The following is a 26,273-nucleotide window of genomic DNA, read 5'->3' as shown; positions in this document are numbered from 1 at the left end:
TGGGGACGGGTCCCCAGAAGGGCAGCGAGGCAGGGGACAACCCACCCCACTCCAAAGCCCAACCCCAGACAAATTACAGGAGACCCAGCTACACTGGGACTTCAGAAGGACAACAAATCGCCGTGTGAGTACGGCCCACACAGTGATTGGGTTGTATTTATATTTTAAAAATTGGCTATCATTCATCTGAAATTCAAATTTAATTGTGTGCCTTATTTTTTTATTTGTTCAATCTGGCAATGCATACCCCCTACCCGCCGCCCCCCCAACACACACTGAGCCCAGAGACAAAGGTGTGGGATTTAGGTTCCAGCTAGATTCTAACACGTTGGTGGCCTTGCCAAAGCACTGCCCCTCTACAAGCCTGATTCATTGCACCTACTGTTGATATCCCTCCTGCCTCAGGGGCCAGGCCTGGAAAGACACTGAGCTTTCCGTAAAGGCACAAGGGTCTTCTCATTAAGAAATCAGCAGTTTGCAAAAGCCTTCTTGACCTGGGGCTGCTAAAATGAAAATCAATCTCTCTCTCTCTCTCTCTCTCTCTCTCTCTCTCTCTCTCTCTCTCTCTCTCTCTCTCTCTCTCCCCCTTCCTTCTTTCTCCCTCCTCCTCATCTCACTCTTGCTGACATCCTCAGCCCTAACAAACACAAAGAGTTCATTCCATGTCACCCATTAGTGGTTGTGCACCTACTATGTGCCAGGTTAAATAGCCTACTAAGTGCTGAAGATATGATGTTGACCAGTTCCTGGCCACAGAGAGCTTCTAGTCTGGGGGTGAGGCCTGAGCGGACAAAGTTGAATAACCACCAAGACGAGGTGGTGGAGGCCAACCTTGGTAAGTGCTCTGAGGGAAACCGGATGGCGTGCTTTCGGAGGGCCAGAAGTGTGCCTGACCCTGCTCCCTCCTGGAAGTGTCCTTTGAACTGTTATCTAGAGGGCGGGGCAGAGGAGGGCTGTCCCGGAAGCCTGGTGGGGCTGCCCTGTGGAGGGAGGGCAGGCAGAGAGTGGCAGGAGAAGAAGGCGGACAGGGTGGCGCGGCCAGCCACGCAGGGTAGTGGAGTCTCTCCCTGGGTCTCTGACCCAGCAATTCCAGTAGTTTCCTGTTACTGCTGCAACAAACTGCCAAGACTTTGGTGACTTCAAACAAACCTATTATCTTACAGTCCTGAAGGTCAGAAGCCGGAGGCGGGTCTCTCTGGGCTAAAATTGGGGTGGCAGCTGGCTGTGCTCCTTTTGGAGGATAAGGGAGAAGCCCGGTCACCTTGCCTTTTCTAGCCCCTATTCCGTGGCTCATTTCTGAAGCCATCCCTGACTGGTCAGGCCTCTCCCAAGCTGCTGTCTCTGGTTCTGTCCCTCTCCTTCCCCTCTTCCATTCATAAGGATTCTTGGGTTGACACTGGGCCTATCCAAATAATCCAGGATAATGTCGCCATCTCAAGGTCAGCTGGTTTTCAACCTGAACTCCACCCGCAGCCTTGATCATCCTTTTCCTTGTAACCGAATACATTCATGGGTTCCGGGGATTAAGATGTGGACAAAGGACCATTATTCTCTCTACCCTGCTATCAAAGGAAAACCAATGCCACGTCCACCGAAAGGCTCGTACCAGCGTGTCTCCAGCAGGCTCGGTTCCGCTAGGACAGCAAAATGTCTTAGGCTGAGAAACTCATCAACAATGGAACTTTATTTCTCAAAATTCCAGTTGTCGGAAAGCCCAAGATCAAGGTGCGAGCAGAGGCGTGTCTGGTGAAGTTCAGACTCTCTGTCTTTAAGATGGTGCCTGCCGGGGTTTAAATCCACAAGGTCCCTTCGAAGTGGGTGTGTTGAAGACTTGGTCCCCAGTGCAGCCATGTCCAGAGGTGGTGCTTAGGTGAAGTGATTGGATCACGAAGGCCCTGACCTCATCAGTGGATTAATCCATTTGATGGATTAACAATTCGAACTACTGGGAGGAGGTGGAAACTGTCGGCAGGTGGGGCACGGTTGGAGAAATCAGGCCCCTGGGAATGTGCCTTGGGGGAGTCTGTATCTTGTTCCTGGCCCCTTCTTCTCTCTCTCTCTCTCTTCTCTCTCCTTCCTGGCTGCCATGAGCTGAGCAGCTTCCCTCCCCCACACCCTTCCACCATGATGTTTTGCCTCACCTTCGGCCCAGAGCAATGCAGTTGGCCTACCATGAACTGAGACCTTTGGAACCATGAGCCAACGTAAACCTTTCCTGACGTTGTTCTGTCAGGTATTTTGGTTATAGCAATGAAAAGCAAACAAACACAGTGCCTCTTGCCGTGTCCTTACGTGGCGGAAGGGACAAAGGGAGCTAGCTAGTTCCCTTGTACCCTTTTAGAGGGATGCTAATCCCACCCACAAAGGAAGAACCCTCATGGCAGAACTACCTCCCAAGGGCTCTACCTCCAAGCGCCATCACCTTGGGGGTCAAGTTCCAAGAGATGAATTTTGAAAGGACACATACGTTCACACCATAGCACAGATTTATTGGAAAAAGACTTGATATTCGTCAACAGCAGAATAGACTAGCAAATCAGGGTATCTTCACCCAATAAAATATTGCATTGCCATGAAAAAGAATGTTACCCACAATAACCAGGATGGATTTCACAGAGATGAAGTTGAGAGAGAGTGAGATACAAAGGATGCAGAATACAGGATTTCATTTACAAGAGGTTCAGGAACAAATAAAACCAATCCATGGCTCAAAAGTTCAAACAGTGTCACTTCTGAGGGGTAGAAGGACATGAAGACCTGGAAATTGTTCTGAAACTTCATCTCAGCGTGGTTACATGTATGTATGTGTGTAGAAATTCACCGAGCTGCATGCCTTACCACATATATGTTGTACCTAAGAAAAATTGGAGTCTATCTTATGTGTGTCTGTGTTTGTTTCTGGGGCTGGGGCTCCAACCCAGGGCCTCCCATGGATGGGAAAATGTTCTAGTGCTGGGCTATACCCCCAGCTGAAGGAACTTACCCTACCAGCAAGGGGAAACTGCAAGAGGGTCGTAAGCCATGGCTTGACATCATCTGATGTTCACTTATAAAAGCTTGATCTATCTGCCGAGTGGAAAATAGAAGAAAAGAAAGAGCCATTGCAGTGTCCCTGAAGGCACCCTGGACTTGGAGGGTCCTGGTGGGAATGGACAGCAGCGGGTGGCTCAAAGATATGTGGGAGGAAGAATCAATAGGACATGATTTAGGAGGCAGTTGAATAGATGGATGGGTGACAGATAGATGGACTGATGGAAGGACAGATGATTAAGTGGATGGGTGAGTGGGTGGGTGGGTGAAGGGACAGATTAGGTGCATGGGTGGGTGGGTGGGTGGGTGGGCAAGTGGGTAGAGGAGCAGGTGGGTGGCAGAATGAGTGGGTGGGTGGGTGACCTGGTGGATGGGTAGACTTCTTTCAGAGGACAGACTCCACTCTGGTGGTTGGTGTCCAGCTAGTGCAGATGAATCACACTAGTTGGTAAGCACACACGCTTTCCCCTGAGACATCTGTGTTTACACTCTGGTAGCTCCCCAGTGCCCCAAGGAGAAAAACTAGTTACTACGATGCCCCCGGGGAGCAGAACTTACAAATAGGCTGGTTTAATGAGAGGCGAGGATCTCCCAACCCTCTGGGCATTGCAGGGAAAGTGCTGGAGATACCCACGTGATGGGGGACAGCGGGGTGGATGAGGCAGAAGTGGAAAAACCTCCCAGAAGGTCCCCTTGGAAGCACGGGTCCTCTTTCTCCTCTGTGTCATCACCACTGTCACCAAACCACCATCACTATCACCTTCTCCAGCGTGTCCCTCATCACCCTCCACCCGGTTCCCATCCTGTAGATCTGTTGAGACTCAGAGGACGGCAAACTGTGATAACTCAGGTCAAAGATGCGGGCTTGCAGGCTCCCCTCCGGTGGAAGGGAATGAACGGCTTACCTCTTGGACAGGACCTTGGCGTACATCTGCAGTGGCTGACCTTCCAGTCCCTGGACTGCCAGCAAGGCCATGTGGTTCAGCCCCCACGTCCAACCTGTTTGCCCAGTAATCCAGCCCGGTCACTTCATAGCAGTAGGCAAGCCCAGGAAGTCAGGGGAGAGGCCTGGCAGCGGAGGGAGAGCAGCTGTTTGCAGAGGCAAGGGGGTCTGAAAATCTACCAGGGGGTGCCCAGATGATGGCTCCAGGTGTCCCAGACCTGATTCCCACACATTTCCTAGACCTTGCAACCGGCTAGTTCCTCTCCCTGTGGGAGTCTGACAGCTCAGCCTCTAGAGCTTTCTGTCCCCTCCCCAGGCAGGCTGAGTCGGTGCTGGAGCTCCGTGGGTAAACAACACTCCCCTCTGTTGTCAGAGGAGACTTATTACCTGGTGGCAGCACTGAGCAATTCCTTCCACCCACCCCTAGCAGAGGCGCCAGGACCCAGGATGGGAGCCAGCACCCTACCACACTCAGGGGTGAAAGCCCCAGCCTCCGGGGTTGGGCAATGATCTCACACTAGCCACAGGGCTCAGCAGTCAGTGGCCCCAACCATCCCAGTCTGCAGCTGCTGGGAGCTGAGGGTCTGCAGCCGGGTACAGCTGTGCCAGCTGTCAGAGATGGATTACGTGATGAAGCTCCACCGTGACTCACATTCCAGCAGAGGGGAAATTGCGCAAAAGTTATATGTTGTCTTCGGGGTGCCCAAAATCCTCTTGGTTTTGTCTTGCAAGATGTTCGACTTGCGGAGTGGAGCATGGTGGCGGGGGGGGGGGGGGGGGGGGTTGGCGGGCGAAGGAAGGGGTGGGGGGAGGCAAGGGGAGCCTATCTGTCTCCCGTCTCCAGCCGACTCTGCCTGTCACACACCCTCCATCGCCTCTAATAACAACACTCAGCATTTAATCAGCCCCTTTGTGGAAGCAGGCGATGTCACACTCATTCATTAGTTAATCCACACAGTCCCCTGGGAGGAGGAGCCATGTTATTATCCCTACTGGGACCCACAGGGAAACTGAGGCCAGAGTGGGAATTTAGCACGGAGCAGAGGGAACGCAGCCCAGCAGCTGGATCAGGACCAGTCTATGGCTTGTCATTGTTTCCAGTGCCCACACTCTTGTCCTTCTCCCCAGCTCCAGGCTCCCCATGACCCTGGTGACTAGCTCCAAAGGCCCTTGGCCCAACTTCGTCAGAACTGGGCTGAAAGTGACTCCAAGAGAAAACCACAGCGTTGGAGCTTCATAGCTACAAAACCAGGCTGTTCTTCCAACGGGTCTCAGAACCAGGGGTGGAGGTGATGGTAGTGTCCCCCACCGTCATCAACAGGTTTGCTACCTGTGCTGGCAATTCTGGGATTTGACTGTGGTGGTTCCACTGAATCGGGACTAACACCTGACCACTTGAGGATCCCCGCCCCCAGGACTGGGGACAGAACCCAGGGAGCTCTACGCCGAGCTACATCCCCAGCCCTATTTAGTTTCCTTTAAGTCAAGGTCTCATTAAGTTGCCCAGGCTGGCCTTGAACTTGTGATCCTCCTGTCTCAGTATCCTGAGTAGTGAGTGCCAGTGTGCCCAGCTGTTTGGGGATCTCTATCACATAGTTAAGGGTAAGTGTGGAACCTAGAACCCAAGGTCCTCATGGAGTACCTTCTACATCCTTGCAACTGGTGGTAAATGCAATGGAAGCCTGTTGAAACACTTTATAGCTGGGATCACCAAAGGCTCAGCCCTCAAGGACAAAGACTTGGGTCAGTCTACGGGGGGCAAAGAACCCTGATCAAATGAGATTGGGGCAGGAGGCAATCCGGAGGAATAAGGAATTAGAGGAAGGAAGTCATAAATGCCTTCTAGAAGTTTGCCATCAGTTACAACAATAAAGCATGTGCCTCTACCTGGATGCCCTTGTTTGTCACTGGAGTCTAAATAATTAACCACTTCTTTTGTCTTTTCTTAGGGGACAGATGCTGGGGATGGAATCCAGGGCTTTGGGCTGGCTAAGCAAGCATTGTGCGGGTGAGCTAAACTCCAGCCTCTGTCTTTTCAGAATTGGAATGATCACAGTTTAAAACTTTTTTACCTTTCCTGTTCCTTTTCTCCAGTATTCATAATAACTTTTTGTTTCTCAAGCTGTAATGTGCACACAAATCACCCGGGGATCTGGTGAACAGGCTGAGATTCTTGGGCCTGAGATTCTGCATTTCTAACAACCTCCCCAGTGGTGCCAATGACCATGTGGAGTTCCAAGAGTTCAAAGGATATGCTGGTGGTTGTTAAATGCACCTTTTAATCCAGTTGTTGAATTCCCAGATGAGATCACCTGAGCACCTGAGGAGGAATAGACATCACTGGGAGATCTTAATTAGTAGTAGTCTCATCATTCTGGAAGTGGCTGAGCATGGAGTATTAGAATTTGTTGGGTGAGGAGAAGTCTGGATGAATGAGGAGTATTTATGGGGGGTGGGCACATGCGTGAACATGGTCTCCTATGGGTTTCTGTGCATGGAGCAGCCAAGGGGTGGAATGAGACCATCTTTGGAGTGGTTACTCACGACTTCTTCTTTGGGGACTTTTGTCAATATGGAAGAATGTGCCAACAGGTCTGTATTACACGACACTTTCTGCCCCAGCCATAGCTGATAGATTACAGTCCACGTTGGACCAATAATTCTTTCTTCCTGAAATTTGGAACTTTGAATAAGGCGACATTAAGTCCTACTGTTTTTGATTCTGATGAATTGCAATGATCTAGTAAAAAGCTCCCTGGACTGTGATTGCTACAGTCAGTCCCTAAAGCCCTGCTGATCTCTGTCCTTTCTGAACTGTGGTGGAGGATTGTACTGCTCCTTGAATTCCTTGAGGTGTCCCCACTCCCCATTTTCCTTTTCTACCTAAGCCACAGTTTGCCTTCAAAATAAATAAATAACACAGACTCCTCCCAGGAGCGGCTGCATCTGCTTCAACGGCAGGAAACTGTCCTGGGCTCACAATTTCACTTTCAGCCAAGTGTCCAGGTAGTTTTCAGGCTGGACTCCACCTCCACACACCCCTTTATATTCAGCCTGTGGCTCCCACTCACACTGAACCGCAGCCAATCACCCTGATTCCTTGGGATGACGATAGGGCTCAGGAAATGTGTTAGAGGCACTACCCCTGCCTGAAGCGTGCACTCCTCTTTTTGCTGCTTACGGATTTTCTGCTTGACCTTTGAGACCTGGTTGAATCATCATGACCTTCCAGACCCACCCCCAAGTCTCACTTCAGAGTCCTTTCTAAGGGGCTCTGTCGGCCCTCCGTGCGGTGCTCTGCTTAGCCCTATCCGTCTGCCTCCCCGAGCAGACTGAGCTCCTTGAGGGCAGGGCCCCTGTTCTGCTTCTGTTTGTGCCCACCCACTCGCTCAGCTCTGCGCTACGCATGGGCATTGCAGGGCCCCTGCTAAAGAGCAGCTTTCAGGAAGGCGTGTTAAGCGACTTACAGCCCAGAATGAATGGGCGTGTGTGAAGGAGAACAGGAGGGGCGATTTACTGCATCTACCAGAAATTCAGAATTGACCAAGGGCCTCTTTGGATGTCAGGCACGATGCTGGACACTGTGAGGGGTGGTGTGGGGGTGGAGGGGAGGACACGCGGTGATGTGCTCCGACTCCTAAAGGAGCTGCTCCGTCACCCCGAGGAGGTGGAGCCCATCTCTCTTTCCTCCCTCCCAATGAACCAGTTCTCCAGTGATCCTACTTGCTTTTTTTTTTCCTCTCCCACGCTAAACCCGGTCACGCGGGGCCTGAAGGAGGGGGACCCAGGGAGCTCCCATCTCCACCTGCAGTGCGGCCGGCCTGGTCCTCCCGGCTGCCCCTCGAGCCCCGGCGGAGACCAGAGCCCACAGCCCACCGCCCCCACGCGCGGCCAGCGCCCGCCAAAGGCTCCGATCGCTCGGGCCTCGGCGTTGCTCCCCTCCCTGGCGCCAGGGGGCGCTGCCGCACCACGGCCGTCGCCATGGTCACCGCTGGCGGCGGAGTGGGGTTTACGTAAAGGACGCAGCGTCCCCCGGGGGGCGGAGGCGGCCTTCGCGCCGGCGCCGGCGCCCTGCGGAAGCGGCGTTAGTGAATCGGGGCCTTGGGGAGCCCAGGATGGAGGTGGCGGTGGCCGCGGCGGTGGCGGGCCGAGCCCTGCGGCGGGCGGGAGGTAAGAGGGGCCTGGGGCGCGGCGGGCTGGGCCCCGGGCGCGGGCGCGGTGCAAGCGGCGCGGCGGGCTGGGCAGTGTCCAGGGCGCGCGGTGGCCGGCCCGACGGGCGGCTGCCACGCGCGCCAGTGGCAGGTGTGAGGTCCGCGGAGCTCCTGGCACCGTGTGGGGATGGTGACACCCATGGCGCGGGTGTGGGCAACGTGGGTCTGGCACCGGCAGTGTGGTTTTCCGGGCACGGGTGTCAGAAGACTCACCCCAGCCTTGGCGTGGTGGTAGCCGCCCAGGTGTGAGGCGGTTGCAGCTCTCTGGACAGGTAGGTGATGCGCACAGCCCTCTTACGGTTCAGGGTGGGTCGACTGCTGGTGCTGGCATGGGCGTGAGGAAGTGCTGCCACAGCTTAGGTGCTGGGATGGTTCTGGCCTTGAACTTGATATGGTCTGGGATGACGGCACTGGAGGTTGAAGAATCGGTGTCTTCAGCATGGCAGGAGTCCCTGGCATGACTCCCTTCAAGAACTGGCCTTGGCTGAGTGCAATGTCAGAGGAGTGTCTGGCACTATGAGGGGGAAATTGGTGGCCCTCAGACTCTGGGTGGATGGGAAGGTAAATGCCCACCCTTCCATTCTGGAGATAATGAGGGGGCATTGCTTGGTTCGAGAGGTCCCAGCTCTAATGCCTGCTGGGTACAGTGGACTGAGAGCTGGAGAAGCTTGGTGTCCTTTATAATGGACGTGAAAGAGAGACACCAGGAGATGCTTCCACCACAAGGTTCCTGATGGTGACTCAGAGACTAACCTAGGTATAGTGTTGTCTGGGGGCATGTATTCATCCAGCTTCTGGAAGAGAGGAGGGATGGATGGTTCTCAGTGGAGATCCTGTCACTGAATGTGTCATGAGAATCGTGAAAGTGCTGAGAGGTGTCAGTGGGTCAGGGGACTATGTGGTGCACCATCTGTCTGTAGTACCCTGACTCTTCCTTCTCATGGGGTTGGTGGGTTCACTCCGGGGTATCTGGGAGTTTTTTCCTCTTCTTTGATGCTTGGAAACCTTTGGGTCCAGAGGATCATTTATGGGATGCTTGGGAGGTGCTTCTGCAGCTACTGGGAGTGTGCTAGGATTGCATCTCCCCTCACCAGTCTTTTTGGGAAGCTTTGGGTCAGGGTTGTGCTCAGTGTCACAGGGTGTCCTGCTTCACAGAGGGGCAGTTTCCAGACCCCTGGAGAAGTCTTAGGATGTGGGGGAAATCTTCCAGTCTTTGTGGATTTCTTAGGGGAAGTGGCCTCTGGGGCAAGAGAATAAAAGGGGTGAGCTTGGGAGGGTCCAGGGAAAACATTTTAGGAGCCCAAAAAGATGAGGTTGAGGATATTGGAGACTAGGGTGGCAGGTGGTCACTGATATGCTAAGGAGGATGTTTGGAGATAGACTGTTGAGTTCCCTGAAGGTGAAGTATTGTCGAAGTGCATCTGGAGCCAGATAACTTGAATTCCAATCTTGGTTGTGTGACCTTGAGCAGGTGACTCTACCTCTCAGGGCCACTTTATGTGGTGGATGGTAATCATAGAGAATGAAAGGAGATGGTGCCCGTGGAAACCCTCTGTAAACAGTAGAAGGCTGTACAAAGGTCAGGGATTCTCTTCAGGTAAAGAGACCAGGGCAGGAGGCTCGAGGCCATAGGAAATGGGAGGCCTGGAATGTGATTTGGGAGGGAGGGATCCGTTAGGTTGAAGGCCTGTCATGGGGAATTAGAGGCCCTGAGAGTACATGCTGGTGGGGAAAGTGGGATCTGTTGACACTGTGAGTCAGCTACTGAGCTGAAACCAGGCCCCAGGTCTCCCGAGGACGGTTTTGAGCATGGCCGCAGCAACTATGGAATCCTGCAGGAGTGGCCCAAACAGGATGAAGCCCTTTGCTTGGGCTGCAGACACTTCTCGTCGTTTGGGTAGGTCTGGGAGGTGTCTGCGGCTGACAGATCTAGGGTACCTGTGTGGGAGGGAAAATTGGGAAGTGTGTTTTCTCTGGAGAATTCCCCTTGGCTCTGGGTTCTGAGGTGGGGGGTGGGGAGAAGTCACATCAGCATTTGGGGGCTGTGGCCTGAAGAACGTAAAGTGGGTCAGGGCATCCAGAGTGGGACCGGGCCTGGGTGATCCTGTGAGGGCGGTTGAAGCCAAATGGCAGAGACTGGGGACAGTGGGTGATGCCCCAGACACATGGGGGAAGGAAAAGGGACAATGAGCACCTTTAGAGGGTGCTCCACGAGTGGCACACAGGTGTAGTGTGAATTCTGCAAGGACAACTCTCCTGATGTGGTTCTGTTTCTGGCTCAAAGACCACCGCAGGTGGGGAAGATGAGGCGGGCTGCAAATTGCTTTGCTTTCAGCCACCAGGAGCCTAGATCCTGACAAGGGGCTGCAGAACCTGAATTACAGACCTTCGGACTGGGAGGCCTGGCTCAGGGAAGCCTATTTCTGTTGAACCGAGGCTGGTTCTCGAGCATTCCCTGTGGATGTCTGCCATAGCCAGCAACCCATTTCCCAAGCTTGCTCCCCAAGACAGAAGAGTTGTTGGTTTGTGACCAGGCTGCAGGGTTGAACCACTTGTGTAGGACATGGCCGGCCAGGCTGGGTGAGCTGACTTTTCCATGCCGTGAGACTCGCCCGTCCCAGTGGCTGCCGCTTGGACACTGGTCTGGCATTGCAAGGGCTTCCTGGGTTGTTCCCAGGTTGGCCTGAGGGTGCCGGAGGCCTCCCGAACACTCTGCAGTGCCTTTCTACCTCCCGAGGGAGTTAGCTGGCACTTCAGCTTCCGCCTGGAAAGCTCTCTTTAGTGCAGAGTCCGTGAAGGAGGACGCCTAGCCTCCCTGTTGTGAATACCCAGGACTCATGTCCCCTCAGCTCACCCTGCACACCTCGCCTGTTTGTTCTGATTGGTGGCTCCGCCTTATGGTTTTGGGCTCCAGGAGCCCTTTTCAGCCACCCCTTGCCATCTGCTTGGGGTGCTGGGACTCTCTCTGCACAGCCGAGCTGGGCTGCAGGCGGGGCGGATCAGAAGACGCTGAGAGGAGGGGTTGGCCTCTGTTCTCCAAAAGCAGAGTCCAGCTTTCTTCCTGAACTTTCTTCCGAGTACTGGGGCTTGAGGCAGTGGGGAGCCCAGTCAGGTGACCGGCCCTTGTCATTGTGCACAGATGCTGATTTTGACAGACTCCAGCTGAGGCAGGGGTAGTAACGCAGGAGTGGACACGAGGGCAAGCTGCGTCTGGAGCTGAGGCTTCCAGCTCTCGTTCTGGGTCCCATTCCCAGTTTCTTTATCCATGTTTCTCCAAAGTTGCTGTGCTCAGCTCCTGGCAACCTTTCCTCTCTCAGCTGCCCCATAAATCATGGTGCCCGGCTGCTCTGCTCAAGGGGTGCCAGGGAATCAGGCATCTCTGGCTAGAGGATGCTGACCAGTGCTGGGAGCATGGGGTCAGAGGGCCACAGCTGAAGGCACAGCCTGTCAGGGGAAGCCACTCCCTGCTCTGACCCTCTTCCCAGGCCAGAGGGGGACCTCAGCGTTTAATCACCTGTTGGCCCAACACTCTGTATGAGTTCAATTTCTCACCAGAATAGCTCTACATTACACTCCAGTGGACTGGGCAAGTGGCGCTGGGGGAGAGCTCAATGAGCGTGTGGTCAGAGGAAGATAGATCTTATGGAACCGCGGAGCCCAGGACATTGGAGGATGTGGTTGCCTTCTCGCGGCAGCGCTGAAAACTGTTTATCTTGATTATTATTTTTTTCCCTTTCTGATAACGACTTGAGCTGGGCTTGGTCTTTCTGGGTCGGACAGGAAAGCGTACATGTGTGGGGCCTGGGAGACCCAGGAGGCTGCCTGTTGGTGGGGACTTCTTTGCTGCTAAGGAGCACAGGGAGGCGACATGGAGGGGATCAGCGTGGCCAAGGGGAAGGGTGTCGTTTTCATGCAGTGTTTTGAGCAGCACCCAGGCCTCCACCAGGTCGAGGTGGAGAGCAGGGACTGGGCTCACCCCTCCAGGCTGCCCAGGAAGTGCACGTGTGTGCAGCCGCGTGTGCCCGCGAGTGTGTCTGTGGGAAGTGAGGGCTGAGGGGGCGTGGAGCGGCTGGTGGCGTGGGAATTTGTGGGCTCTGGTGTCTGGCTGGCCTGGTGTCAGTGGGTGTGTGAAGCGGGGCGTTGCTGGGCTCCTGGCGGCAGCAGGAGGGAACAGTGGAGGGAGCGGGAGGAGGCAGCCTGTGGCTGGGGGAGGCCGGAGGGTGGATTTCGTCCCTCAGTGGTGGTCTCCTGAGCGGAGCCCTTCTGCTTTCTCAGGATTCCTTAGAAGGAAGCCCTGGCTGGGGGTGTGTGCACTACCTGGGGGTGTCTCATACGCCTGCCTGCCTCAGAGCCCCTCCTCCAGCCACCTGGAAGTCAGCTGGGGACAGTCCACGGATGACAGGGGACAGCCTTGTAGCTGTGGCTTCTGTGCCCGACCTCCGCACACCTCAGTTTCCTTATCTGTAAGATGGGGACAGTCCGCTTCCCACGCAGGAAAATCGTGAGAATTCCACTGTGGATTGCCTGGCGGCAGGGCCATCAGATGAAAGGAGCGCTCAGTAAATGTTTCTGCTCTTGCAGCCAGAATCTCTCGCAGCAAGTGCTTACATCATGATCTGCATAGATTAGCACAGGAAGGTGTATTAGGCTCCAGGCTTGGTGAGGAGAAGCGGCTCTATCCTGCCCCTGGGGCGCAGAAGTCTGCATATCTGTCAGCATATCTGTCTGCATATCTGTCACATGTGTCACATGCAGGAATGTGTTAGCCTGGGAAGTGCAGTTATTTCTTGGGCCCCAGCTGTGGGTTGGGGTTGGAGAGGGCCATGTAGAGGGGTGGGATGTCCTAGAGCCTGGGTCTGCCCTCTGGGGCTGTCTTTAGGAGACACTGGAATTTCTAGAAGTGGGTGCTAATAGAGGTCAAAGGGGAGGAAGTGACTTGAACCCGGGCAGTCAGGGGCCCTCAGGAGCAGCAGGGCTGAACTACTGAAAGTAGCCCTCGGGAAGCGCAGCCACAGTGGGAAGAGGGGCCTTTGCAGTGCCGTGAGAGCCGAAGAGCCGAGGAGCCGGGGCTGAGGGGAGCAGGAGCCGGAGCGGGTGCAGGGCAGGACTGCAGGACCAGAGAAAGCATGGCAGCCACCGAAGTGTCCTGAGCAAGTGTGTGGGCCTGGTGCTGCCCCCAGGAAGAGGTGTCTGGTGGCAGGTGCCAGGGCTGCTGAGGGACAGGTACCTGTGAGTGCCCAGGTGGAGAGTCCCTCCACCCTGGGGAGCAAAGGGAGAGACAAAGCCGGAGGGGTTACAGCCAGAGGCAGAAGCCGCCAGGTTGGTCAGCTCAGTTAGTGGGGGGCGGGCCTGGGGAAGGGACGCTGGAGCCAGCGCAGGGGCCTCAAGTGTCCCTGAGATGTGTTTCCCACTTGACTCTCAGCTGGAGACTCCTGGAGTGCGGGCTGGAGGGTGAGCCAGAGGCGCCCAGGGTCCCTGTGTGGCTGTTTGTGCTGCCTGCAAAGCTGTTCTCATCCCTGAGGACCACTGAGGGGTTCCAGTGTTCCCAGCACTTGTTTCCAGGCGTTTGATCATTTTCTCACCAAATTACCCCTTGAAATTTCGCCTGCCTGAGTTCAGCCCAGGAGGTTGCTATTCTGGGAAGTTTCATCAAAACCCTTTCAGTGTTCGAGAGTTCTCCGAGCTGGGGGCCGGGTGGGAGGAGAGCGGGGCTTGTCTTTGCATGGTTTGGGGGCTGCTCCCGAGAGCCATTCCTGCACCTGGAGGCCTCCTGGGCAAGGTGTCTGCGGCCTTCCACGGGGGCGGGAGGTGGCCTCGGCCGAGGGAGCTGACGCAGGCACTGTTCTAATTCATCCCCAGTAGGCCCCTGTCATTGTCTCTCCTGGAGCCATTTAATTAATTTATGATTGATGTTCCAAGACTTCCTTGAGGTTAATTTATTATTGATGTCCCTTCATCATGTACCATATACCCTTCACCTCCAGCACGTGCACCCTGATGGACAGGCACGCCTGTGTGGCAGGGGCTCTGGAACTGCACCTTGGTCCTCCTGAGGACAGGACCTTATGCTTGGCTTTTGTCAACCCTGTCAGGTTTGGGGATCAGAGAGGGCACAAGGCTTGTCTGTAGGAGGTCACAGACTAGCAGTCGTGATAGCAATGGTGCCCACCTGTGACTGCCAAGGGCCTGGATCCAACATGGAGAGCAGAGGACCTCTCAAGTCCTCACACCTGTCACTCCTCCCTCCCTCCCCCAACTTAGGGGGAGGCAGGAAAGGTTGAGTTACCTGCTCAAGGACATGCAGTGACCCATGCCCTCCTCTCCTCCAGGCCCCGCTGAAGCCCTCCTCCTTCATGAAGCCTTGCTTCACTGACCCCAGGGCTGTCTACCTAAGGAGCGCCAGTGTTCCTAGTTCATACCTTGCTGCAGAGGTGGGATAGAGGCAGAGGGCGGTGTGCCAGACACAGGGGCCGGCTCCACACTAGGCGCTTCTCACACCTCACCTCATTTCGTCCCCCTCAGCACCCCAAGGGGTAGGTGCTGTGAACCCATTTTATAGATGAAGCTTAGAAACGTGCCCAGGGTCATTTGCCGGGAATTCTGTGGCTTGAAGCTGGTGGCCTGCATCCTCAGGGCGTGGTGTGATTTTTCCTTGGGATTCCCTTCTCTCTGCCTCCTTGGGCCTGTTTGTGTTTATCAGGAGCCCGTGTCATCTCCCGCCTGCCTGTGCTGGGCTCCCTCCTGTGCTGTGGGGACAGGAGTGTCCCCTCCCACAGGGTGGGTGGCTTGAGAGAGACAGTGTGGAATGTGGGGAATTCTGGGCCTGGATTCTGCTCCTGGCTCTGCTGGGCAACTTTAGATGAGTCACTGGTCCTTTCTGAGCCTCCGTTGCCCCCTTGGTATGACAACAGTGACGGTATTTATCCTCTCTCCTTACTGGCTGGAAGGGACTCAGGGGAGGCACTGTGTTAACCGAGGGTTCGGATTGAGTGTGCGTGAGGTTCAAGAGCCGGCATATGGGCCAGGAATGCTTAAGGCTGGGTACATAACAGGCTGACACATCTGTCCCCACTCTCCAGGCCACCCCGGACAGGCTGTGAGAGAATTCTGTGGCTTGCCAGCTGCCAAGAACTTGCTGGAGGACCTTGTGGGGCCAGGAGAGAAGTGGGAGGTCCTGGCCTGGTATCCTGGTTGGCTGAAGAGTGCCCAGGTCCTTGAAGCAGGCCCTCCCCGTCTGGGTCCTGGTCATATGAAGTGCAGGGGTCCTCCTGGGCCTGGGCCCTCCCTCCCCTCTCCTCTCCCACGCTCAGCCTAACTAGGTCGATTCAGGCCTGCCTGGTGAGGAAGGAGGATGGCTCGCCTGCCCCGCAGCCGCCTGACCTCCCCCACCCTCCAGGCACGTGGAAGCCTGGGGAAGAGTGAGCCTTTTCCTGTAAGCACTAAGACCGCCATCCTGGTGGCAGGGTTCCCCGGGCGTCAGAGTTCCCAGGGCGTGGGCTAGAGTCCTCTGCTTTCTCACCAGCCCTAGTCCCCGAGAGCAAGAGCAAGTTCAGAGCCTGGCTGGGGCTGGGGAAGGCCGCCCGTGTTGCCTGCTCCTCCTGGGCCCTGAAGAGGAGGGCAGAGCCCTGGGGCTCGTGGGTGGGGGCTCGGCAGGCCTGGCATGGCTCATTGGAAATCTGTAGCCGGGCTGCCATTAGGTGACGTTTTGTTTCATTTCCCAAGTTTCCGCCTCTGCAGGCTGGGATTACATCAGGCTCCCCTGGCACGCCCTGCAGCAGCTCCCACTTCATCCCAGCTCCTCCGCTGTCCTGGGGTAGCTGGCTCGGTACAGTTTCTGGGCTGGCCACGGAATCACCACAGGGCAGCCCTGGGCTCCACAGCTGAGCAAACTGTCCTGGCCCTTTCAGTCTCAGCTGCAGGGGCCCATAGCCCCCCATGCCCTGTCCCCTGGGGAGCACCTGCCACTTCAGCCCCTCAAGACTGCCTGTCTCCAAGACGTGCAACCCCTCAGGGCCCTTGATTATCTGCTTCTGATTCACTGTCTCTGTCCTTAAGCTGAGCACAGCATAGGCCTTCAGACATGGGCGCAGCGTGAGGACACAGCTGCATTTGAGTCCACTGCTACTTTGACAGGACACCTGACCTCCCCAAGCCTCATTTTCCTCATCTAAACAGGAGCTCAAACAGAACGTAGCACCCTGGCATCAAATGAGGCCACAGAGGAGGGTTGCCCAGGGCAGGAACGGTGCACACTCAGTGCGAGTCAGATGCTGTCCGTGACTGTCCTGATCACTTCTTTCAGTTCTGTCAGTCCAGGCCAGAGCTCAGGCTTTTAGGACCCTTGCTTTCCTGCCACTGTCTCTTCTGCAGCTAGGTGACCCCCTGTTGCTACTGAGATGCAGGCCAGCTCCCTGGGCTTCCCCTCCAGCCTCTGGGCACCTTCTCAGAGCTGGCAGAGGCCAGCCGTCCCTCTGGCATCTCACCCTCATCACACTCAGCCCTTTCTGAGGCTGGCTTCCCAGCCCCTGGCCTTTTGGTTTCTCTCCTATTTGGTTTCCTTCCCTTTGGCGCCCCTTCCATCCGGCTCTTTTCTTTGCCTAACTTTCCCTCTCCTGAGGCCTTTGGGAGAAGCCAGTTTCTTCCCCAGAGCCCCTCTGCACCTCCCTGCACAAAGCCCTGGGCCCCTTGGACTGTGGGATGATGGCCTGTCAGGCAGACTTTGCATGCAGAGAGTGGGTGTCACGACTTGGCCTCATGGCCCAAACACAGTCAGCCTTGACAAACAAGAGCTCCGTGGCGTCCGGGAGCCTTCCGTTTGGCCGGCCCCTCCAGCGTCCAGGGGAGGAGGCAGACCCAGCCTCAGGGGCCACCACGCACCCACTGAGACTGGAGGCTCCAGGCCCCGCAGGTCTTCTCGCGTTATGGTCACTGGAGCGGGGGGGGGGGGGGGGGGGCGGTGGTGAAGACCAGGCATTCTGAGCCCTGGACCAGTTGTGGGGATGCTTTCCTCTTGTCGAGTCAGGTCGTTCTAGTTCTATACCTTTGCAGAGAACTTGGTCTTCCTCCGACATCTTCTCTGGATGAGGCCAGATGGAGCAGAGATTAGTTCTGCCATTTGTGATCTCCCATCCACCCATTGGTTCCGGGGCATCTGTGAAGTGCCTACTGCATACTGAGCTTCATGCGTGGAGCTGGGAACAATAAGGGCAAAGTCATCAAGAGTCCTCTGGGAGTTCCCATTAGTGACTATAGTGACTGACACAGAAACAACATTCCAGCTGTGACAGCAGCCACAAGAACACACACTTCCTGGGGCATTCTCCCTACCAGGCCCAGTTCTGGGTGCTTGAACGCACATGTTTAATTCAGAGAACCATGACAGTTTCTGTTCCGGGGACACTCAGCCCAGGCCCTGTGCTGGAGACAGTCCAGGGGACCCTAGGAGGGAGGCTCAGTTACTTCCCAGCTGAGGTGTAGGTGAGAACCAAGGTCTCAGCATCCTTGGAGAACTGAGGGGATCTTTTTATTTTATTTGTTTAAATTTTTTAGTTCTAAATGGATCTTTCATTTTATTTATTTATTTATTTATTTATTTATTTATTTATTTATTTATTTATATGTAGTGCTGAGAATCAAGCCCAGGGCCTCACACATGCCAGGCAAATGCTCTGCCACTAAGCCCCAGCCCGAGAACTGAGGGAATCTTCTAGAGGCCGTGTGTCTGCCTCTGATGTCTGTCTGGCCCCTGCTTTCAGGATCTTCCTGCTTGTTCTCCCCATCTTGCTGCATCAGGTCTGGGAACCCTGCAGGTCATGGGAAGAGCAGGTCCCGACAAAGGTGGGCCCTTTGGCTGCCTTCTGGCTGAGGAGACCGGCCTCCTCCCTGCAGGCCAGGCTAGGGCTGGCAGCCGCCCTCCTCCCAGCCTGCCCCCCCAGACCCACACCTCCCTGGCCTTGGCTGGTGGCTCTCAGGCACTCACAGAGGCCTCCTCTCACCCCGCAGGCCCCCTGCCAGTGCTGCTGAGCTGTTCCAGATTGTTCGCCTAGCTGCCTGCCTGCTATACTGCTCAGTTTAATAAACAGGCTAATGGAGGCCTGGGCACCTCAGGAGCTGCCTTCTCTGTTTCGGGGTCCCTTTAGAGAGCTGTGCCCTCCCTTCCCTAGGTGAACCCTATTCAGCAGACTTCCGGCAGCGGTAACTAAGCCGGGCGCCCAGCCCACCACCTGCCCGGTACTTTATAAAAGTTTAACCTTAATGGTGTAATGAACTCCCCTCATAAAGCAGCTGGAGCAGTGCATCCTGGGATGTATAAATTATAGGAGTCCTCTGAAGTCGTAATTGGAAATGGCAGCAACTGGAATGTTGAAAGAGGCCGGCCTCGTTGGGCTGAGCACAGCTATTCTCTACTTCCTTTCAAAAGGCACACAGAACTGGGTCTGGCTGTGAAGAAAGAATGTCCCCAGACCAAACTGAGCTCCTGGTTCCTCCGCCCCAGATCCTGCTTCCTGCCTTCCTGCCCCTGACCTGTCTGCAGAGCCTGCAGGCTTTGGAGGGAGGACCCCCACTCTGGCCCTGTGCTCCGGCTCAGAGCTGCAGACAGAATGGGCTGTGAGGGAATGATCAGGGGCTCTGAGATGGCCAGTGGGGTCAAGTCCAGCTCCATTGTCCCCAGGGAGGGCTGCCTCACAGTTCCTTTGACTTCCCTGCATCTCTGCAGCTTGATCTTCGAACTGGAGAGTGAGCCCACCTCAAGAGTGGGTGTTGGGTGTTGAGCACTGTGGTACAGACCTGTAATCCCAGCCGCTTGGGAGGCTGAGGCAGAAGGATTGAAAGTTTAGCCTCAGTAATTTAGTGAGGCCCTAAGCAGCTTAGTGAGACCCTGTCTCAAAATTAAAAAATAAAAAGGGCTGGGGATGTTGCTTAGTGGCTAAGTACCCCTGGGTTTAATCCCTGGTACAAAAGAGAGAGAGAGAGAGAGAGAGAGAGAGAGAGGTTATTGGGATCTGAACAGGACACCTCGGGGGTGCCTTGATTTTGGGTTAAAATGGTCTGGCTTCCTGACCCAGCTCCTGCTATTGCTACTTATGAATCCTCAACCAAGTAATTGAACCTCAGCTGTGCTTTCCACCTGTAGAATCGGGAATAATGAACTTCTCAGGAACATTAGGGGACACGGTAAGGCACATGTCACTCATCCAGGACTCTATATAGCGCTTCTTCAGTGGGCTCATAGATCCCCTGAGGAGCTTGGGGATGCAGGTTCCAGCTCAGGCCAGGTGGGGCCCAGATCTGCATTTCTTAGAAGAAACTGGCTGCCACTGATCCATGGGCCACACCTTGAGTGGCCAGTGGTGAGGGCATAGAGTTGACCTTTAGTAAGTGCTTGCTGTGATTATTCTGCTAGGCAAACAGTACCTGTCGTCTGTGCGGACCAGTACCCACACAGGTGCACACGTGGGTGTCACACATTGGGCCAGAGTATGGCCCCTGAACCAGCCTGGGAGCAGGGAGAAACGAAGAACCTCAGCACCCCACTGCTCCCTCTCTGGGATGGAGCTCAGGAATCTGTGCATCCAGTGCCAGGCATTCAGCTTTTGCACACACATGTGGAAGCATGTGGGGCTCACCCTCCCGAGCAGGTTTTTCCCAAGTGCAGATTGGTTAGCTCCAGCACTGAAACTCTCCTGTGGTCAGCTGCTCCTGATGGGGCCTGCTGCACGCCCCCTGCTTGGAATCACTGATTCAGGATTACTGGGTGGGAGCATGGGACTCTGCATTTACCAGTTGGTTCTGTTTAAACACTTAAGTTTGCACGTCACTGGGACTTGCTCTCTGCCTGAAAGCTGCCGCGAGGGCAGAGCCAGTACTCCCAACCCTCCACCTTGTGCACGAAGCTTTGCCTCTGCCTGGGGAGAACCAGGCTCCATTCAGGCTCCACCAAAGCCTGGGTCCCAGAGCTGCTCTGCCTCGGATCCAGCTGCAGAGGGGTTTTGTCACAGCCAGAGTCTCGTGAACCCCGCGGGAGCTGGTCGAGGAGACTCACGCACATCAGTTACATGGATTGCTCTGTGCTGAGGAGGAAAGATGGTGGCCGAAAAGCATTTGATGAAGAGAAAAGTTTATCGCTCTCTAATTCCTTGGAAAAAAGTGGTAGGTACTGAGTGGCCCCATATTCGGACCAGAGAAAAAGAGGATGTTAGTAGTTACGATTTTCCCAGATGGCTCTTGGGTGATCTTGGTGGGTTTCTATTTTCTGTAGAGAACGTATCTGATAAGGAGAAGAGGGTAGGTGCACACAGTCTCCCCAGGGTCCACCTGCCCTGCCTGATGCCAAAGGGCTGCCTGGCCAGTGGCAGCCCAGATTCCTGGCACCCTGCTCCTCGGCCTGGAGGACCTTCGTGATTGTCCCCTCAACCGCAAGCTGTGCCTCTTGCTCCCACCCTTCACTCTCACACTTCCTCTCTGCTGGGTCGTCTCTGGTGATGGCAAGGGTACCACCTCTGATCTACAAAAGGAAAGGGTGGGGACAGAGAGCAGCAAGGCTCTGGGGCAGAGTTCAGCTTTCATCAGGGTGTCACCTAGGCCCCCAGACCTGAATTCCAGAGGCTGGGCACATGGAATGTACTTGGGAAGTAATGGTGGGACGAATAAGGCTTGGAATGACACCAAGAACAGGGCAAAGACCCAAAGCTGTGTGACCTGGGCATGTCGAGTATCTCTCTGGGTTTAGGGTCCTCACTGTAAAATTCTGGTGATTAGAGTCTTGAACTCTGGTTTCCCAGAGCCCTTCTAACTCTTGTTGTTGTTGTTGTTGGTACTGGGGATTGAACCCAAAGCCTTGTGCACGTGAGGCAAGCACTCTGCCAACTGAGCGATTTCCCCAACCCGCACCATTCTAACTCTCATCTGGGAAGTTGCATGCCATTCTCTCTCCTACCCTATCTGATTTTTTAAAATTTTCTCTTAATTTTTTTTTATACTAGGGACTGAATCCAGGGGTGCTCTACCACCAAGCTACATCCCCAGCCCTTTTTATTTTGAGACAGGGTCTCACAAAGTTGCCCAGACTGGCCTTCAACTTGTGATCCTCTTGCCATAGCCTCCTGAGTCACTGGGATTACAGGTGTGCGTCGTCACAACTGGCCCCTGCCTGGTTTTCTGAGCAACTTGTGCTGCCCAAGGAGACCTCACCGTCCATCCCAACTGCCTAGTGAGAGCTTGCACCCAAGTGGCTGCTCAGGGCATGGTCTTCCAGGCAAGGGCCTGATCAGGGGCAGCGCTGTGTCCCTGACTCCTGGCAGCCAGGCCTCCCTGCCTGTGGCAGGCGGAATGGAGACAGGTTCTGCTGGACTTGAGAGTTACCCTCTGACTGCAGGCCAAGGTGCCTGAGCCTTCCCCGGCTGATGCTGACCTCCCTTAACCCTCTGCAGGCTCCTCTCAGGTGTCTGCCTTTCATTCTCTCCTAGCCAAAGCTGCCTTTATGATAAGTGCCCCCCGCTGGGCTTTGTGTCTGAGACCCCATTTCCATCAGCCACCAGCAGCCCTGAGAATCTGGCCCTTTGAGCTGCTGTTTTCCATTGAGTGGCTCAGTGGGGAGGGAGGGTGGGAGAAATCCATTCAAACCATTTGTTTGAAAGACATTTAAGTAAACCCATGAGATTTGTGTGGTCACATGTTTTCAGTCTCTTTCAAAGTAGCTGATGGGTTTCTGGATCTCTCCCACACCCACTTCCCTGCCTGGGAAGTGCAAGAGGCCTGGGAGAGCCAGGGGAAGGGAAGCCTAGCCAGAGCTGAAGATCAAAGGGGTGGGGGGCTGGAGAGACCCGAACACAGCTTCCGTTCCCGCTGCTCCTCCTCCCTGCTGGCAGAGGGGCTCTGGATACCTGCCCAGGCAACACCCAGCATGTGTGTGCGCCTGATGCCAGGGAGGCACCCCACGGGCCCTGTCTGCCAGGGAACCTGCAGGAGCTACCTTTGCAAGCAGCCCAGGGCCAGAGATGGGGAACCAACTGGTGCTGAGCTCAGGCCTCAAGGACAGCAGTGGGGACGGCCTCTGCTGGCTGGAGTCCTCTTGCACAGGGGTGCTGCTTCCTGGCCTGGCCAGCTATGTGCAGGGGCAGGGGCAGGGCGAGAGGAGAGTGAGCCAGTCCCACCTGAAGCCCAGTGCTCAGCCCTCTGGACGCCCTCTCTCCTGGGACTGAGCAGTGGCAGCTCTCCTTGTTGCCTTGTCACTGGGCCCTGTGAGCTCTGTGAGGTTGGCCTCCTTCTGAGGTCCCGTTGAGTGTAACCAGCACCTCCTGGTCTGGGAGCTCCCAGGCCTGGGTCCGTTCTCCTGACCCGGCCCTTGAGCCACACCAGGCTGTGGGCTGGGTGTGCTCAGAACTTCACCCTTTACCTATGCAGTGGAAGGTAGCGCTTATCAGGCTGGAAGGGGGTGGAGCAATGAGGAGTTGGCTGGAGAAGGCAAAATGTCCCCTGAGGCAGATCCAGCCCCAGCTGCAAAAGGCTGTGATCTCTCCTGCACCCTCAGGCAGCCACCAGGCAGGCACTGAGGTGGCCTCTAGCACCAACCGGTCTGTCAGGTTTGTGCATGTGGCCGTGTTTGTGTTTCTAGATGGCCAGGACATCCTGCTCTGAGGAAGTTTTGTGCCTGTCTCTCTGCTGGCCTTGCTGTCCTCTTGCCTCCCAGGCAGGGCATTGACCCCTGGCCAGGGCCTTGGGTCCCATCCCCATTCTGTCCTCCTTGGGGTCCAGGGCAGCATATAGTAGGGGTGCTGGGCTCAGGCAGATGGGGGCCTGGGCCCATGCCTCAGGAAGAGGCCGGTGTTCATGCCTCCGTCCGCTGAGACCCTGGGGTACCAAGACACTGGAAAGCAGGATATCTCCAGGGGGCAGGGGGCCAGATCCCAGGCAGGAGCTGCAGGGGCTCCTCCCCACTAGTGTGCCAGGGATGAGGGGCCAGAGGCCTGAGGAAGCAGCCACGTGCCCACAGCCTCACTTGTAAGGAGCCTCTGCACTGTGACTCCCTGCCCCCGCCTGCCAGGCTGCGCTCAGGCAGGGACGGGGTGGGGGAGCCGGGTGTGCCTCTCGCCCTCTGCGGGAGGGGCCGGACGCCCCACTCGTAGGTGTCAGCAGCGGAACCATCCCCAGCGGTGGGCGCTGAGCTGGGATTTCCCTCGCTGACTCACCCTCGGCCTGGCTGTGCCTCAGCCAGGCGGGAGTTATTTGTGAAGGTGTCTGGGTGGTGACAGGGAGTCCCAGAGCAGGATTAGTGGGAGTAGAGGGGCTGCTGATGGCCCCTCATGGAGCTCTCAGCCTCCCCCCCCTCCGCCTGGGGCTGCCTCCCCCCTCCACACCACCCCCACTTCCTAGCAGAGGACCGTCAGGCCTCAGGTCCCCAGCATGCCAGCCAGCAGGGGCTGCTCCCAGAGAGGGTCCCTGGGTGAAGTGGCTTTCCTCCCCTGCCCCTGTCCAGAGGCCCCAGAATAGGGAAGCCATTGATTCCCTCCTGGGGAAGGGGCACTTGACCGACAGGGTGACCAGGCGGGGGACTGTGAGAGGCAGGAAATGGGGTCAGCACAAGGGCCCCTGGGGGTGAGGGGGAAGCTGTGGGCTCTCCCCGCTGGGAAGGTCCCCACAGGTCTCTGGACTTGGAGCACAGAGAGGCCCTGGGGCTCACTCTCAGCCCCCCTCCAGCAGGCAGAGGAGGGTGTGGTCAGTGGGACGTCAGGGGGACCAGTTGTGGAAGTTGTCATTATTGCAGTCCTGGCGGGTGGGGGTGCGGGGACCAAGCAGACGGATCTGAGGGGTACACTGTGCGCAGCCGTGGGGGTGGTGACAGCATGCTGCATGGGGCAAGTGGGGGGTGGGGTGGGATGTGCAGTTCTGGGTGACTGGCCCCAGAGTCCCCGCCTTCCTGTGGCCGGTGGGAGGGTGGGTTGCCCCGACTTCCTGGTGGAACAGCAGGGCAGGCGGCTTCTGGGGGCCAGGGTGACATTTGGGACCCCGGCAAGGTTTGATCTTGTCGGACCAACTTCTTAGCCCCTTACCCACCCTCTGGCCTGGTGAGAAAGTCAGTGGTTTCTTTGGCGGGGGAACAGGGGCAGCTCCAGTGTCGCTGACAAGTGGGGTGTCTAAATGCCTGCAAGCATGTCCGGCTGTTGGTTTGCTAATTTCCTTTGGGCAGGGTTTGGTGGCCAGGGAAGGTATGTGGCTGATGGGCCAATCCCGTGTAGCCTTTCTTTTTTTTAAATATATTTAGTTGTCAACGAACCTTTATTTAATTTATTTATTTATATGGGATGCTGAGAATCGAGCCCAGCGCCTCACATAGTCCAAGCAAGTGCCCCACCACTGAGCCACAGCCCCAGTCCCTGTGTAGCTTCTGAGACCTCCTTGACTTCAGTTTGGTGCACCCCGGCAGCTGGACGCTGTGGCTGAGCGGGTGACCTCCACAGGCAGCATGTGCAGGCGGTGGGGGCGGCGCCTAGCCCCAGCTGCCCTGGTCTCTCTGCACTGCCTCAGACCCCTGCCGTGGCTCTCTCCAAGGCAAATGTGTCAAGCTGCTTGGGGCAGCAGCGCTGTGGTAGGCCAGGTGGTGCTGAGGACAGAGGCCAGCCCTGCAGAGTGAGCCAAGGCCCCAGAAGCCTGGCCTGTGGGGCAGGATTCTGGGTTTTGCTCCCTGCCTGCTGTGGGACAGATCTCTGCATCCCTGGCCCTCACCTTCCTCCCTCAGTGATTGTGTGTATTCTCCTTTAGAACGTACTGAGCTCTAGAGAGCAGTGAAGGTCCCCGGACCTTCTTCTGATGGACCCTGGGTAGTCATAGGCCTCTGCAGTGAGGAGCAGGGCCTGGCCCATTCTCGGATCCTGCATTCCCCCCTCCCCTGGGACTGATGGGGTGGAAGTGAGCTAAAGGCTAGAAGTTCCTAGGATGGGGTCTTCAGGCAGGTACTTGGGCACTCAGTAAATAATAGCGGGTATTATTGCCCTTAGTGTTTAGCTGTCAGCGCCATCATCGTGGAGTTGGCTCCCCAGAGCCCGTGAGGCTCCCTGGAAGAGGCAGGGTAATATGTCCTGTCCCCCATCTGCCCAAGAATCAGACGGTCAGGCAGGGGCAGCCCCGGGTCTGGGTGGGCAGGAGGGGGCCTGGCACCCCTCGTGGCCTCTACAGGCTTGGCTGAGCTGCCGCTCCCATCTGTAGAAGGACGGCCCCACCCTCCCTAGTTGGCTGTGAGGCCTCGGAGCGAGGAGCGGAGCGAGGAGCGCGTGTTCTCCAAACATCTTGCTCACAGCAGATGGCAGCCACAACTGCCTTTCTCCCTGCAGTTCCGGTGCACTCCCCTTCCCTTGCTCACCCCCTGTTAACTTTGGTTTCTGCTTTTGGAGATGGGAGGCTGCCTGCAAGCCCCAAAGCCTCCTGTGGTTGTGGGTGAAGCTTGGTGAGCCTGGAGGACAGTTTCCAAAGGAGCTTGTGCCCCCGCGCTCTGCTGGGATGCTCAGTCTTGCCCTGGTTCCTGCACATTTGCTGTCTCTGAATCTCTTTGGCCAAATGTGCTGGCAGCATGCTAAGAGGAGCAAGAGAGCCGGGCCGGGGGCCTTGTTCGACATTTCTTGAGCAGCTGCTAGGCACCAGGCACGGTGCTGGGAGCCAAGGACACAGAGATGCAGAGCGTGCAGCTCTGCCCTTCGGTAGCTCCTAGCCTATGGGGGAGCCTGGATGGAGGGGTACTGATAGGGTCTGCCCTTGTGGGGGTGGCAGGTCCTGGCCGCTTCACAGAGGAGGTGGTATGCAGGCTAAGCCAGGGGACACTGGTGAGTTCTCGGGGGAAGCAAGATCTGGGCAGAGAATGGCCCGTGCAAAGGCACGGAGGCCCAAGGAGTGCTGCCTGCAGAACGCACAGCCGTGGCCCGTGGTGGGACATGTTATCCCTCAGGGGATAACAGTGCCTCCTTTTGCTACTTTAGGGTCGGGGTCAGGCTGACGCTGAAACCCCAGATGGCAGCCGGGACCCATACTGTCACCAAGGCCATTGCACAGTGGCCATCACTGGCCCCAAGGTGCTATGAGTTGGTCAAAACCTGCCAGCT

The 26,273-nt window shown here is 56.2% G+C and overlaps 1 protein-coding gene and 1 long non-coding RNA gene across 4 annotated transcripts in view; one reads left to right on the top strand and one right to left on the bottom strand.

Moving 5' to 3' along the window:
* Positions 1 to 1,368: 1,368 nt before the first annotated feature.
* LOC113195846 (uncharacterized) lies at positions 1,369 to 8,561 on the bottom strand. The gene is made up of 4 exons (XR_003302475.2): positions 8,398 to 8,561; positions 3,936 to 4,098; positions 2,984 to 3,066; positions 1,369 to 2,854 (listed from the first exon to the last, which is right to left on the bottom strand). It is a non-coding gene; the product is annotated as an uncharacterized LOC113195846 (long non-coding RNA).
* Positions 8,004 to 26,273, top strand: part of Dagla (diacylglycerol lipase alpha) — a 59,472-nt gene continuing 41,202 nt past the window's right edge. For 2 of the 3 annotated variants that reach the window (XM_026407515.2, XM_026407509.2), the window contains exon 1: positions 8,004 to 8,143. The gene's annotated coding sequence lies outside the window, so the exon portion shown is untranslated. Of the gene's footprint in view, positions 8,144 to 9,993; positions 10,082 to 26,273 lie in introns of those variants that run through there. The other variant, XM_026407514.2, reaches the window with a different exon arrangement.

Source organism: Urocitellus parryii, chromosome 4, assembly GCF_045843805.1.
Source record: "Urocitellus parryii isolate mUroPar1 chromosome 4, mUroPar1.hap1, whole genome shotgun sequence".
NCBI lineage: Eukaryota > Metazoa > Chordata > Mammalia > Rodentia > Sciuridae > Urocitellus > Urocitellus parryii.
Note: the sequence above shows the minus strand (reverse complement) of the source record. Positions and strands in the feature narration are given on the sequence as shown.